The sequence below is a fragment of the Schistocerca gregaria genome, chromosome X, assembly GCF_023897955.1.
Source record: "Schistocerca gregaria isolate iqSchGreg1 chromosome X, iqSchGreg1.2, whole genome shotgun sequence".
In the NCBI taxonomy this organism is placed as follows: domain Eukaryota; kingdom Metazoa; phylum Arthropoda; class Insecta; order Orthoptera; family Acrididae; genus Schistocerca; species Schistocerca gregaria.
In genome coordinates, this window is record NC_064931.1 from 443,886,534 (window position 1) to 443,901,879 (window position 15,346).

At 43.5% G+C, this 15,346-nt stretch overlaps 1 protein-coding gene across 2 annotated transcripts in view; it reads right to left on the bottom strand.

Annotated features, from left to right (window-relative positions):
* LOC126298635 (GTP-binding protein Di-Ras2) overlaps window positions 1-14,644 on the bottom strand; it is an 847,028-nt gene extending 832,384 nt beyond the window's left edge. The window contains exon 1 of one of the 2 annotated variants that reach the window (XM_049990046.1): window positions 14,581-14,644. The gene's annotated coding sequence lies outside the window, so the exon portion shown is untranslated. The remainder of the gene's footprint in view (window positions 1-14,580) is intronic. The other variant, XM_049990044.1, reaches the window with a different exon arrangement.
* Window positions 14,645-15,346: the final 702 nt, after the last annotated feature.

The following is a 15,346-nucleotide window of genomic DNA, read 5'->3' on the forward strand; positions in this document are numbered from 1 at the left end:
TTTGATTACAATTATACATCTACTTTCACTTTTGGTTGAATAATAACTACACAAGTTAGCACCGTGAGTATAGCTATTATTACTACTACAGCACTGATGATCCAGAACATCATCACCACTGTCCAACACGAGATTGAATGTCTGGTGGCGTCGTAGACACGTAACGTGGCAAGTAAAGTGTATTAGCGGATCAGAGATGACTGAACCACCCAGGTAGTGACGCATATGAACGCGACCGAGATATGCTGTTCCCAAATCGATTAACGATGAGGGTTCGGTGAGCCAGCCAACCTGAATGTGGTTTTAGGCGGTTTCCCACGTCTCAGTAGATATATACCCGGCCGCTTCCCAAGTTCCGCCTCAGATACACGCTGCACAAACATTGGAACCCTTTCTAAGACTTGCATACAGAATTTAGTCTATACGCCGAGAGACGGGATGCACTGCTTCTGTCCTGGGGGGCAGGGGGAAAGGGGGGGGGGAGGGTGGATAGGTGACTGATAACCTTCGACGTTTGTTATCCTCAGACACTTACTCAGCGTCAAAGACGAATGGGAAATCATTTCAACGGCGACACGGGCTGCAAATGAGGAAATCCACTAACATAAGCGACTTTCAGAAAAGGCAGACTGTTACGTCTGGACGCCTGGAAACGAGCATCTCAGAAAAAGTAAAACTGGTCCGCTGTTCGCCTGCAACCCTCATGAGCGCCTGTGGGAAGTGACAGAAAGACGCCAAAAACACGAATAAACAAGGCGTTGGACAGCCACGCGTCATCAGAGAAAGTAGACGTCTTAGATTTGCTCACTTGTAATGAGGATAGAGTTTAATGCTGTTGTAGGTAAAACTGTTTCACAGTACATGGTTCAGCACATATTGTGACTTCTGAAATTTTCCCGGCGTATTTGTTCTTCTAATAATTTCCGGGTATACCCGGAAATTATTAGATCAGCACATATTGTTGAACATTGGGCTCCGCAACAGACAAATACCTGAATCATCCCTTATCGTCCCAATAACATCACCAATTATCATCCTAGACAGGCTGTGAATCAATGGAGACCCCTGGTCCTAAGGCACAATGTTATATCGAGTTTGGATCATCGATTCAATTCCCGACGATCGCTGGTGTGTAGGATTCCTTGGGTGTACAGACCGATACTTCAGGGAAACTGATGTTCCTGTAGTGCAGTAGATGTATGTTGGTACAATTGATGATGTCTCTCCAAAGCCCTTTGGAATCGTTTCAGCAGTGTTATCGTGGATCTATCTTATTAGCTCATGATGGCGAATCTTCGTAACATCTGGTGTTCCATGCTCAGTCACTTGTCGGCCAGCAGGAGACACACTTGTATGCAGAGGGCTTTTCTAGTTTTTTTCCGCAGGTACAATCGTTTCTTTCTTTCCTTCCATCTGATTTAGCGTAAGTACATTGCACACGGCTCGTGGACTGTCAAAACGTGGATCATTCATCATGAGGTTCGTAATCCGAGAATTTGTTTAATGTTTGGGAATAAGTTGTAGGTTCGTCTTCGTTTTTTGGCATTATTCCAATATTCCTGCAAAAGAATGGATATTCAGGTTTTTGTTTGTTTTCAGTTTGTGGCCTACACCACGGAATTCTGAAATAGGTGTTAGTCATTCTTCATTAGCCAGTACAGAGCTGATTTCTTCTTATTGTTTGGGCAAGTGGATGTATTTCAAATATCACTCGAAATGCATCTACAGATGTAGTGCTAAAAACTCTTCACATCCACGGGAATTCTCCTCGTTACACTGTGTTTACTGCTTGCGCTGGTGCTACCAGTATCTTCGTATGAGCTATGAAACTCGCACAATGGCAGTTAAAATAACCTCGCAATTCGAAGCATTGTGTGTATTCATGCGAGGCATGTTTATGCTGGTGCTAGCAGTATCAACGTATGAGTCGTGATACTCGCACAATAGCAGGTAAAATAGCGTCGTAATACGAGGCATTGTTTTGTCATTAATTTTCGATTTCTCTTATTCATTTCGTTTTGTGAGAACTCAAATTTAATCGTTCTTCCAGAAAGACTCCTGAATATCTGGATACAGCTTTTATTTTTGTGAGCGTATTATTAACTTGCTTTGATTTTTTTTAAAATATGGCGTCTTAGAACCCTTTGAAGACCATGAACAATCACAGAAAAAAAATATAAGAATTTCTTTATAAATATATCTTTGTTGTCACAAAAAGCTATAACATAGTATAATAAGAATAAAATTTGAATTTCATAATAGAGTATTTTGGGTGGTTTATAAGTGAAACCATTGGCTCATTATGATCATTTTCATGGCTACATTTTGCGTAAAATTTAGTGGGACAAACCCACATTTTGTGTTTTACACATTGATCTTGTGTGATGCGATACATTAGCGTAACTACAGTGTGAACATCTTCGAGATGGTCCACTTTATGGGATATGTAATGGATTGTGAAAGTGTTTATCAGGTGCATCAAATGGCTTGAATCTGTTCTGCTTGATCTGAGACCTCTTGCATTAGGAGATGATGAAAATGCTCGAACTAGACCAGCAAAATTACAGACAGTATGAATTCCTTCAAGAATATGTGTTTGTGATAGCAATATTCCCTATAAATGATGAAGACATTTACAACAGTGCCATAAAATTCTGTGCTGCTACTTTTTGCTCTTCCTTTCAATCTCTTAAACTGATTTTAACCTGTCGGACCTACCTACAAGTCCCATATAGGCACTGTAATCCTTTACAATATCTGTGCATGAAAGTTCTATGCGGGAACAATATTTACATTTCCGAGTGTTGTGTCTACCTTTTCAATATTGTGTAAATTTGGAAGACACTGTCTTGGTGTAAGATGTTTCCAAACGGCTGCTGTAATAGCTTGAGTGCTACAGAGAAACTGGAATTTTCCCCGAGACGAGACACATGCTTTTCCTTCTCAAAGTGTTCTGGGACCCAAACTCTCCCTTTCCTCACCGCCCCATAAGCATAAATTCCCCTGTTTCCTCAGATCGAGCATTAGGGGTATACAAGTAAAATAATTATCATAATACAGCCTGTCACATTTTCACTTCAAGTTATGAAATAAAATGTCGTACAACTCGGGAACCTAAGCACTTTTCTACCTCCTGGCTAATTTTCTCCGCGTAGGACGCGAACTAGGAATCATAGACAGATTCATTTGCTAGTAACAAATTATTGTACCCACGTTTTACGGATTTCTGTGGCATGTACTACTTGAGGTTCTACCTACCTTTGAAACGAATCATCGATTCGTCCACAGCGAGATGTTCTGTTGGTTTATAAATTTCAGAGTAGCTCTCGCTACGATAATCTAGCAGTAGGCGTACCTTCCTCCTTTCTTGGCTGCTTATCGTTATCATTCACATGTATATGCCCGAGTAACCACGAAAATCTGAGGCATGAGAACTGAAATACAGGAATCAGCTGGGTCAGAAGATCAACCCGTTAATAAATTGAGGGGAATAATTTTCTTCATTTTGTTAATATCAGCTGGTCTCAACGCTGTGGAACCTCCACGCTTTTGAGTTGCGTACAATTCGGTATGAAATACTAGATAGTCTAGTAAATCATTATGAAATAAGCACCTAAATATGCCAGATGTCTTTGCTTTTTGAGAAACAATATTTGAACCATGAGTATGTGAAAACTGAATAGTTGCTTTTGCAGGTATCTGTTTCACCCATTCGATATGCTCCTTTAGTTCTGCCTTGTCATTACACATATCATTGTCACTTTCAACACAAACACTTTCATCCACAGCCCCTTCACGCTGGACTATGTTCTCTTCGGTTGGAATAAGTTATGGTTGTTTATCAGAGTCATCTGATTCAGTTTCAATATTCGAAGCTGCTGACTCTGGATAACTTGGAATTTCATTAAGTATGTCAATTAGCATATGTGTGTTGAAAAAATGTTCAAATGTGTGTGAAATCTTATGGGACTTAACTGCTAAGGCCACCAGTCCCCAAGCTTACACACTACGTAACCTAAATTATCCTAAGGACAAACACGCACACCCATGCTCGAGGGAGGACTCGAACCTCCGCCGGGACCAGACACACAGCCCATGACTGCTGCGCCCCAGACCGCTCGGCTAATCCCGCGCGGCATCTGTGTTGATTTCACAGGCTCTGAATTCTTGATTTCATACCGCTTTGTCGGAAATGGTTAGCTTTATGTATGTAGTGTTCACACAACCACAACATCCATGAAGTGAGCTACATGATCACATAGCCCAAATGACAAAGGTATACGAAAATCTGAAAGTAGAGACCTTTTGGCGCTATTACCCTGACACAAGTAAAAGTAACATACACTGCTGTTTAAATTACCTGAGACGGGACACCATCGCAGTTACTGCGCCACCACTACCTGTTGATTGATCCAGACGTACCTGTCGCTGTGTTACATTGCATTTGTATGTCACGCTTTTCATAAATCCACGTCCATACTTTCAGTGACACGCAGACTGAATTGACTAATCCTTCAAAATATGTGGGAAGGATCATAGAGGTGGTCGCTCCACAGGTGTTCATGGAGTTGGTCGTGTCATACACTGATAAACCACATCATTATGACCACCGACCTACCATCGATATAAACCGGTCGAAGCGATAGCAGCGTCACCTGTCGAGGAGTGACTGGCAGTCACACCCACGCACGGTGCATGCAGTGTCAGTGCGCGCGCTGTGTGTGTGTAGAATGGGGAAGGCACTCAATATATTTGAGCTTGACTAAGGGCAGATTATGAAGGCTCGGAATCTCGGCACGAGTACTTTGGAAACTGAAATACTTGTCGGGTATTCGAAGAGTGCTGTGGCGAGTGTCATCAACACGTGCTGAAACCAAAGTGAAACAACGTCCAGACGTCGTCGGCTTGGGCGGCCACCCCTCATTACAGATGTCAGACGTCGTACTGTGGGCAGACCAGTAAAACAGGACAGGTGGCTTACTGTGGCAGAACCAACATCAGACATTAATTCTGGGCAGAATACAAGTGTGTCTGAACACACGGTGCACCTAACACTCCTAACGATGGGCCTCCGCGCCCAACAACCCATGCATGTACCACTGTTAACACCACGGCAACGGCAACTATGACTGAAATGAGCACATGACGATGGGCACTGGACATTTGCCCCCTGACAGAGCGTTGTATGGTCCGAAAAATCCCGATATTTTCTTCATCTTTTCTGATCTTTTTGAGGAAGTTAATCTAGAGGAAGGTATTTGCGACCGTAATGTCGTTGTGGCTTCAGTGGAAGTTAAACACTCGATATAGGGTAAGAAATATAAGAACTGTATATACACTCCTGGAAATTGTCCCAGGAAGGGGAAACTTTATTGACACATTCCTGAGGTCAGATACATCACATGATCACACTGACAGAACCACAGGCACATAGACACAGGCAACAGAGCATGCACAATGTCGGCACTAGTACAGTGTATATCCACCTTTCGCAGCAATGCAGGCTGCTATTCTCCCATGGAGACGATCGTAGAGATGCTGCATGTAGTCCTGTGGAACGGCTTGCCATGCCATTTCCACCTGGCGCCTCAGTTGGACCAGCGTTCGTGCTGGACATGCAGACCGCGTGAGACGACGCTTCATCCAGTCCCAAACATGCTCAATGGGGGACAGATCCGGAGATCTTGCTGGCCAGGGTAGTTGACTTACACCTTCTAGAGCACGTTGGGTGGCACGGGATACATGCGGACGTGCATTGTCCTGTTGGAACAGCAAGTTCCCTTGCCGGTCTAGGAATGGTAGAATGATGGATTAGATGACGGTTCGGATGTACCGTGCACTATTCAGTGTCCCCTCGACGATCACCAGAGGTGTACGGCCAGTGTAGGAGATCGCTCCCCACACCATGATGCCGGGTGTTGGCCCTGTGTGCCTCGGTCGTATGCAGTCCTGATTGTGGCGCTCATCTGCACGGCGCCAAACACGCAGACGACCATCATTGGCACCAAAGCAGAAGCGACTCTCATCGCTGAAGACGACACGTCTCCATTCGTCCCTCCATTCACGCCTGTCGCGACACCACTGGAGGCGGGCTGCACGATGTTGGGGCGTGAGCGGAAGACGGCCTAACGGTGTGCGGGACCGTAGCCCAGCTTCATGGAGACGGTTGCGAATGGTCCTCGCCGATACCCCAGGAGCAACAGTGTCCCTAATTTGCTGGGAAGTGGCGGTGCGGTCCCCTACGGCACTGCGTAGGATCCTACGGTCTTGGCGTGCATCCGTGCGTCGCTGCGGTCCGGTCCCAGGTCGACGGGCACGTGCACCTTCCGCCGACCACTGGCGACAACATCGATGTACTGTGGAGACCTCACGCCCCACGTGTTGAGCAATTCGGCGGTACGTCCACCAGGCCTCCCGCATGCCCACTATACGCCCTCGCTCAAAGTCCGTCAACTGCACATACGGTTCACGTCCACGTTGTCGCGGCATGCTACCAGTGTTACAGACTGCGATGGAGCTCCGTATGCCACGGCAAACTGGCTGACACTGACGGCGGCGGTGCACAAGTGCTGCGCAGCTAGCGCCATTCGACGGCCAACACCGTGGTTCCTGGTGTGTCCGCTGTGCCGTGCGTGTGATCATTGCTTGTACAGCTCTATCGCAGTGTCCGGAGCAAGTATGGTGGGTCTGACACACCGGTGTCAATGTGTTCTTTTTTCCATTTCCAGGAGTGTATTTTGTGTTCAGACATAATCACCTTTCTAGACGCTGAGAAGCTCATCTTCAGAAATCAACACGGTTTTAGGAAACAGCGGTCACGCGAGACACAGCTGGCCCTCTTAGTGCATGATATACAACAGGCTCTAGATGCCGGCTCCTAGGTTGATACCACATTCCTCGACTTTCGAAAGGCGTTTGACTCAGTTCCACATTGTCGCTTTCTCCAAAAAGTGCGCGCTTACGGTCTGTCCGATGATATATGCAGTTGGATAGAAAGTTTTCTATCAGACAGAGAGCAGTATGTCGTACTGAATGGGGAGACTTCAACAGAAACAAGCGTAACATCAGGTGTGCCCCAGGGCAGCGTAAGAGGTCCACTGCTTTTTACTATTTATATGAACGATCATAGCAATCTATGACAGGTTTCAGATAGATTATATAATGGTAAGACAGAGATTTAGGAACCAGATTTTAAATTGTAAGACATTTCCAGGGGCAGATGTGGACTCTGACCACAATCTATTGGTTATGACCTGTAGATTAAAACTGGAGAAACTGCAAAAAGGTTGCCCCTGTTATCAGTTCAAAGATGGGCATATTGGCTATTAGGTAGGTGGTCATAATGTTCTGGCTACGATTGTGCTGATGTGTGGGATCGGAAATTTCACGCTCCAGGTTGCTATCCACCAAGTGGTTTTTGTATGGAGAAACCCCACCCACAGACCATGGGGAAAACAATGTTCGATGCATACGAATTACGGACCAATTTTTTTAATGGCTTTATGCTTGATGAATGAAATAAGAACAACCAGGTACTTAATTCAGTAAAGTGATCTGACAGTTCATATTGTCACAGGACAGCCACCGATAATGGAACTGTTAAGGGAGTTTCCGGAGGCTATAGGCCCAGCGTGTAGGCCAGAATCACCACGTCACACAACATTACAAGCTACGCACATCACATCCTGCTTTTCTATTTTCTCTCGACCGCGAAGTTTTCTCCGTTACACAGGTCCTATCGCCAAGATGGATTTGAGCACAATAATTCAGGCACACACAAAATGATCGTCGGAAATCACATCGCCGTTGCTGTTGCAACAACTAATGGCAAGAAAATCTAGTTCCTGGTGGTCATTAGCGATTATAAAATGCTGAACTCTCTGATAATCCCCATAGCTCTTCATATTTTACTTGTCAGTTTGCTACTTGAATGGTTTTTCCACCTTGGATCTCTTCCAGATCTACAGTTGGATACCAGTAGTGACTGAGAGATAATGTTGCCGTTGCGCAATCGTCCGAACTATATGCATTTCCATACAAGTAGTATGGGCTGCGCAACCACTCACATAAAATCCAGAAGTTTATTGATGAAATCATTAGGTTCCTCCAGAAAAAGAACATCAATGTCGCCTACAAGATGTCTTACACAGCTTAACCGAATATGGAGTATTACCGACTCAGGTAAAGACCATAATCAAATGCTACAGATGCACCCATTGTCAGAAAGAAGATATATTTCTCTGGCATATGTCGACACACAGCATGTTCGCCGCTCTGTAGGAATATCTTATGCCAATGATAGTGGGAATACCTCAATGATACATAAATTCGAACTTTTATGGCCATTTGATATATTGTACAGCGGAAGCCCAGGTGATACTAGCATGCGTAATACCACATCTCTTGTAGCTAATAAAGACCCACAGGATCTGTTAGAGGCATCCTATGTGAGCTTTGCAGGGGTAGCTTCTTTAACACATCGTACCGCTGGAGGACACTTAGAGGTATTTCGTCCGCACGGTGTGTGCGGCTCTGCAGCAGCACGTAAACAGAGTCTAGAAATGTATATAGCTTCCCTCCAAAAATCTGAAATGGAACGGCGTTACTGGTCACAATTTAACGGAATTTTTGGCCGCATTTGAGGCAGTGAAATACTTCCAATTTATGGCTGAAAATTATATTATTCTATTTACATGTCACCTACGTAAGCTGTTACACAGCCTTAGCATATTTATCTGTCTGTTCAGCTCAGCCATATTAGTTTTGTTACTCATTTTACGTGCAACGTCCAGTATATGATGGTACCCAAAACATTGTTGCTGATGCTCTGCACAGAGTGAGTGCCGCCTCTCAAACAATATCTTACAACGAGGTTGTAATATCACAGTTTAGTAATGCAGAATTGTGGACTTGCTGCGAGAATCGTTGGATATACGTTTTGGCCCATGCCACCTTTAGGTACGCACAGGCCAATGTACTAGGAGGAAGTCAGAGAGTGGCCATAGCAATATGAGCCAACTTCACTACTCCGCGTATTTCAGTCGTGGCTTGTGTTATGTCATCTAGACATCTATGCTGCCAGGGCAATGCAAATGCAATTTTTAAATGCCGTGATATGTAGAAAGACTGGTACACAAACATTTAGGAATGTGTCCCCAGCCAGATTCGCAAAGCGAAACACGAAGTACTAAGCTGCTCGTAAACTTCCTCCATCCGGATATATGTTGGGCAAATCAGCATGTGAATGTCATGGGATCGTTATCTACCTCTCAGAACGCCGACTTCTACCTCACAGTGATAGAAGTGGCCATTAGGTCAGATCGTGGAGACTGTGGCCCATGCTTTTAATTTCGGCTCGAAAGCAACTCAGGTGACATTCGACCAATCGCCAATGGGAGCAGAGGTATTGCATGCCGTGGAGCGACGTTTTGGGAATCATGTCACACGAAGACTCTATAGGGTAGTCAAAAATATCATCAGCTGTATAATGGGATGACGACAATGAAAATTTGTGCCAGACCGGAACCCGAACACGGATCTCCTGCTTATCGTGAGTGGTCGCTTTACCATTAGGCTACCCGAGCCTCAAGGCCACATCCAAACTTCCATATGCCGTCAACCATGTGTCTACAAGCTACACTCTTAGATCTATAGGAGACACTGAGATCAGCCAATCAGGTCTTTCGGTACGTAAATTCAAGCTGGCCACCAGATAGAAATAGTATCAGTTTTTCTCACAGCGTAGATAATAGTGCACGAGATTGCTCAGGCTTTATCTCGTATTCGATCCTTACTACTGTCCCCTAGCCAATTTTTTTTATCACTATTCTTTTCGGTCTTAGAAAAGCAAACGAAGAATACATTTGGCGAAATCGTCTCTCATCGTATCGAGCTTCTTTCTTTATAATTATTTCTTAGCACAATCTACTCTGCAACACCCTTATAAGCTTTACAGACTGTTTCCGATCACCCTGTGTATCAGGCATTTTTTAGTGGCATGGTGGACTGTCTTCACCATTCGCATAAGGCCACTCAAATGAGTCTTGAGAGGGCAACACCCTACTAAAAGTGCTGATGAAGGGCAGTCAGGGATCTGCGGCAAGCTGAGTACCTACTACTACACGGCACACCGACCTGCAAACCGAGTGGATTCATAAAGAACCTGCTTACAGAAAGAGTACGACCAACGTCAGCGTAAAGGCACAACAAACAAGTAACCTTTGTTTCCCCAGAATTGACCATGACGAAATTATTTATGGACGGCGCCCCATTATGTAAGGCTTTGCACCCCCGAACTCGCCGTAGAAAACGATCGACTCGGTCGATCACCAAAAATAGGCACGCTGCAGTGCCGTAGGCATCACTGAATCGGCGGTCACTACCAGGCACCAAGGTGGACCTCTCCTCCCTCAGTATCCCTGTTGCAGGTCATCCTACGGTCGAGTACTGATGCTGGACCTCTACAGCGATTCAGAGAAGAGGATGCAACTACAACGGCGGTGTACGGACTATGAGATTGACTCCGCCTGCTAGTCTTTCTCCATTTCGCTACAGTTTTATACTGTTGTAATTTTTCCATACGAATCAACAGGTCCACGAACCACTTCGCCGAACTTCCAGCGATATTCAGCAGAATATAGGCCAGTATAGTAAGGAGAAGTGAACCGAATACGAGGCACATGGACAAAAAGCTACTAAACTGTTTACTATTTCAAAAGTTATCGCTATAACGGTTAATAGATTTATCCTACTGTGAGACAAGACGGTCAGCGCTTTAATGGAAAATCGTTCGCAGTTGCCTACGAAACCTTGATTGTACCTAGAAGTGAACCTTTCCGTCCGCCTACATGCTGCTAAAGTTGTTTCGACTAAACTCGAAAAAGTTTCGTTAGGAAGCCCCTACACATCCTCAATACAGTTCCCATCCCTCCTCATGCGACTTCCATATATCTGGAGCCTTGAGTGAAGAAATTTATGGCTCTAGTTTTTCTTCGCAAAATGAGGTGCGCGCATCGGTACAAACATGGTATCGTTGGCAACGGCAACCATTTATACATGAAGGCACTGTTTTTTTCACATAATTGTGTATCCTTCCGCGGTAAGAGTCAGCTGACAGTTTTCTGAGTAAGGTACCGCCGTACGAGGTAAAAAACTATTAGCGAAAAATCAAGGTTCATGTCAGCTGACTGTTTTGTCTCACAGTGGGATAAATGTGTTAAGAGTTACGGCGACTACTTTTGAAATAATAAACAGTTTACTTACTCATTTTTCATTCATCTCGTTTTCGTTTTTTGTCTGCCCCTTCTATATATAACACCCCTTTTACGTACCTCCATAGTTAGGTTCGATTTTAACTTAATTGCCTCTTTACGAAGATGTTGAGTGCTCTCTGTTCAGAAGTTATGAATCTAGTCACGAATCTGTTTCAATAATCCGTAAGCTTGCGTTTTTTCTCGGCAATTGAAAGCATGGAACTGTATCGAATGCCTTCTGTAATCCAAGTAACACTGCATTAACCTGTCCACGACGACCTACAGCCTTCTGGGTTTCATAGACGAATAGCGCTAGCAGCGTTTCACTAGAACTCTGTTTGTGGAATCCATGTTAATTCCCAATGAGTAGACATTTGTTCCCAAAATTATTCACAATGCGAGACAATGAATCGTGTAACATATTTCGCTACCCGGTTGATGTTAGCGATGTATTCCAACAAAAATTTGCATCTGTCCGACGAACCTAACTGAAGTCGGGAGTGACCTGCGGATTTTGCTCCGGCGGTCTATGGTAACCTTCAGCTTGAAGGGCGGCACGTTAGCAAATCCTCCTGTCAGGTGTAGAAGCGTCTCGTCTGTTGAGTGATATGGTTTCCTATTCCGCCGTCACTTGCCCCAGTATGAGCAATTTCGACATTTATCGATGACTGAAAGGGAAATCACATCTCGATTTTCTGCAGTGAAGTAACATCTGAAGACCGAATTCTATTTCGGCAATCTGTGAGTTATCTTCCGTTTCTGTGGCAATGTGATCAGATCACCGAGTGTCTAGATAGATAATTTTCATCTGTTTATTGACTTTACAGTTGAACAAAATGTCCTAGAATATTTCATCAGACGTTCACCGAAATTTTGCTTTCGAATGCCTAGAGCACTCGTCGCATTGCTCACTTTCAACTATTTTGGATTCGTTCAAATTTTGTAAGTCAATAACGCTACGAACTTCGATGAAATTAGGCTGAAGCTCGCTTATGCTTCGTAAGCTTTATTAGTAGGTGTATTGTGCAACGCTTGTGAAATTTTTCTTTCTGCGCTCGGTATCTTCGTCCTCAGAACTGAAAATTTGTTCTTTATGGCTCAAATACTCCGAAATATCTTTCCTGCCACTCTTTCGAAACAACAGTATTTTCCTAAATGTCTTAAAATTACTTTCAACAGTTTTAGTGATTAGATAAACAGTGTATCACACGTAAATCTCCTTTCATGTAATAGGTTTACCAACCCTATGGGAAACGAGAGTCACTTTCCAGAGGCACTAACAACAGCCACACATCCAGTAAAGCAAGCTTTTCTGTTATTAGAAGCAAACACTGGAATTATGTCAAAGTCTACACCGGACATGATAAAAAATTATGGAAGAAATAATAAAAGCCACCTTGCAGGTGCTTCTTTGCAATACGATACCGGAGACGTTAAGTACGAAGAATTCCATAAGCTAATAATGTGAGAAGCCGGCCGCGGTGGCAGAGCGGTTCTAGGCGCTTCAGTCTGGAACCGCACTGCTGCTGCGGTCGCAGATTCGAATCCTGCCTCGGGTGTGGATGTGTGTGATGTCCTTAAGTTAGTTAGGTTTAAGTAGTTAGAAGTCTACGAGACTGATGATCTCCGATGTTAAGTCCCATAGTGCCTAGAGCCATTTGAACCATTTGAACCTAAAAATGTGAGAAGCTACAAAATAAAGATGCTACGTTGCCGTATCATAGAAAATTAGATATTAAGAATGTAAATAAGTATCTAAATATACTGTCTTAAAAGGACTGAGTAAAAATCTGCCACACGTAATACATTTGATTAGGTGCACAAATTCTATATGACCTGTAGATAATATTTTGGTTCTTGATAGAAATCAATCGTTGAAATTTATGAATACGTAAGAAGATGGTTTAAATGGCTCTAAGCGCTATGGGACTTAACATTGGAGGTCATCGGTCCCCTAGACTTAGACCTACTTAAACCTAACTAACCTAAGGACATCATACACATCCATGCCCGAGGCAAGATTCGAACCTACGAGCGTGGCAGCAGCGCGGTTCCGGACTGAAGCGCCTAGAACCACTCGGCCACAGCTGCCTGCATGTGTGAAATGAGGTCATTCAGATGATGCATTCTTCAGTACATCTGCAAAACTGTAAAATAATCGCTTATAACCGTTAGAACGAATCTGTCTCACCAGTAAGACGATATGTACATCACTTGTAGGTACCTATGCAGTAGAATGCATATTGAAACGACCTTTAACGCTGCAACTTGACCTATGAAAATGTGATGCGCGACTTTTTAAACACTACTTCCAAGTCAGCCTTAATGCAGAAAAAGAACCAGAAAGTAATGTGAGAATAAACGCTGATTTGTGAATAAAATATGACCCAAATCTGATTTTATGTATAATGTTGCACTCAGTCATAACTTCCGATCGTACCTGATGCTTGTTGAAGGAAGAAGCTGTAGTGTCTCGACGCAAAATAATAGAGACTGCTGACAATTCTAAGAAAACATTTATCGTAACGCTAGACGGTCTAACAATTTTCCGACACTTGACTGTGTCATTACGCTGTCGCATGTTTAACTGACATCGATCAACTCCATGGCAGCAGACCGACGCTTTACTACGCATGTATTTTTGTGCTTCATCGGAAATAGTGACGCTCTAAATTTGTGTACTCACCTAATATGCTCAGTTAATGGTTATCTCTTTTTAATTTTAAGTCAAAACACGTTTGTCCTCGCTCTTTCCACAGCTCCAAGAATAATGCCCTCATAATAAGTAAATATTTGTCTGTAGAATTTCGAAACATTTACTGCTGTTGCCCAATGTACTTCCATGATCCTCAAATGATGATTTTAAATTCTGTAACGCTACTGTAAGAGATATTTTTGAAATCCACTTAGAGATTGGCTGCATCACTTGGCTTTCACTTAAGAAAATCATGAAATTGGGCTACATCCATTTTGTTGTTGTAGCGTCGACAAAGTATGTGTATGAATGTTATTGGCATCGCCTGCATTGTACAGCTGCGCGCCGGAACGTTACGAGCCGCATTCCATCTGCAGGCATGAGCGACAGGCAGTCAGTCAAAAGATACCATCCATTGAAGTTAATCGTATCTTTCGTTCGGCACCTGATGCACTTCGGTCTAAATTCGCCAATAACCTGATTCTTCGGGTAATGCAAATAGATCAGAAGCACTTGATGCAGAAGAGGAACTATTTAATTCTAACTATAGCCGACTCACGTTTGTTGCCGAAAATGATAACATTAACAACAACGTCTGTGTACTTGACGGGCTATTGGCTGTGCGCTACTTACCAAACAGCTACAGGAAAACACGTCACACCAGTTGCTGCTACACTGGCCCCTTTCAGCAATGAACGGAACTGCAGACACATATTTAACGATATTTTAAAACATATTTTGACATTCAAAAATCGAGACGTACAGCTAGATATAGTATTTTACAGGAAATATGTTTCAATTAAGAGGAAAAGAATCTTGTGATGTAACTAGCGGCCGGCCGGGGTGGCCGGGCGTTTCTATTCGTTTGAGTCTGGGACCGTGCGACCGCTACGGTCGCAGGTTCGAATCCTGCCTCGGGCATGGATTTGTGTGGTGTACTGAGTGTAGTTAGATTTAAGTAGCTCTAAGTTCTAGGGAACTGATGACCTCAGCAGGTAAGTCCCATAGTGCTCAGAGCCATTTGAACAATTTTGTAACTAACGAGAAGTTCCTTGGCTCTATTAAAGTGATTAAATACATGAAAAAGAAATACCTCTCGCATTTGCGATGTTAAGTTGATGATGGATTTATAGTGAGTATTGTGATAAGTGTAGCAAACAAACCGTACAAATAGACCAGATACGCTGATAATGTAATTGAGAATCGTTCGAGGAAATATGCCGTTCTTAAATTACAACGTGGGGTATTTTTTAGAAAGCCTGTGTTTCAGGCAGACTTTAAATCATTTTAAAATCCATATTGCAATATAAACGCGATTATAAATCATAGCGATACGTAAAACTGTTTATGTCTTGAACTTAACGCAAATGGAACCGGAACTTGAATGCACTTTTCTGGA